The 1,015-nt window shown below is 43.2% G+C and overlaps 1 non-coding gene across 1 annotated transcript; it reads left to right on the top strand.

The window, feature by feature from the left end:
- The first annotated feature begins 520 nt into the window (after positions 1-520).
- LOC133389864 (5S ribosomal RNA) lies at positions 521-639 on the top strand. The gene has a single exon (XR_009764180.1). It is a non-coding gene; the product is annotated as a 5S ribosomal RNA (ribosomal RNA).
- Positions 640-1,015: the final 376 nt, after the last annotated feature.

Below are 1,015 nucleotides of genomic sequence, written 5' to 3' on the forward strand. Positions count from 1 at the left end.
TTTCGTGATCATAACACCTGACAGGCTCTGTAGGGAAAGAGGCAAATTTTCAGTTATTTGGGGGCAGGCAGAGCACTAAACTTTAGGAAGACGGTGCAATTTATGCCTGGGAATTTTATTTTATTTTATTTTATTTATTTATTTATTTATTTATTTATATCCTGCTCTTCCTCCCAGAAAGAGCCCAGGGTGGCAAACAAAAATACTAAAAGCTCACTAAAACATCTTAAAAACAATAAAACATATTAAAACAAAACATTTTTAAAAAAAACTTAAAAAAAACAGCTTTAAAATCATCTTTAAAAAGCAGTTCCAACACAGACACAGACTGGGATGAGGTCTCTACTTAAAAAGCTTGTTGAAAGAGGAAATTATGCCAGTGTAATTTGTCTCTATTCCAGATTCCATTCAAGAGCAGGGTTGCTGCCAGCTGAGCCTGTCCAACCCTGACAGAGGGAAAGCAAGCCTTTAAATACAATTGTCTTTACACCACTCTTTTATATCAGGGTAATGTCTGATGGCCTATGGCCATACTACCCTGAACATGCCCGATCTCGTCTGATCTCGGAAGCTAAGCAGGGTCAGGCCTGGTTAGTGTTTGGATGGGAGACCGCCTGGGAATACCAGGTGCCGTAGGCTTAGAGGAAGGCAATGGTAAACCACCTCTGAATACCTCTTACCATGAAAACCCTATGAATATATCCAAACAAGATTCATAGGGTCTCTGTAAGTTGTAATTGACTTGAAGGCATATAACAACATCTGCTGGGTTGCTAGTTCACATGACCAAACTGAACAGAGTTTGGAATAGAGGTAAGCCTCCCTGTGCCCCATCCTGCCCCTGCCACTCCCCTGGAATGCCCCCTTTTCAGGATTTAACCCAGCCTCTCCCTTGGCTCAGCTGGGTTTGACTGAGCTGGCTGCACCCTGGCCCCCAGCTGAGCCAGGGTAGAGAACTTATAACAGTGTAGCTTTGGCACAGCTGGAATGAGTGACTTCAGCCAGCTCAGCCAGG

Source organism: Rhineura floridana, chromosome 7, assembly GCF_030035675.1.
Source record: "Rhineura floridana isolate rRhiFlo1 chromosome 7, rRhiFlo1.hap2, whole genome shotgun sequence".
In the NCBI taxonomy this organism is placed as follows: Eukaryota; Metazoa; Chordata; class Lepidosauria; order Squamata; family Rhineuridae; genus Rhineura; species Rhineura floridana.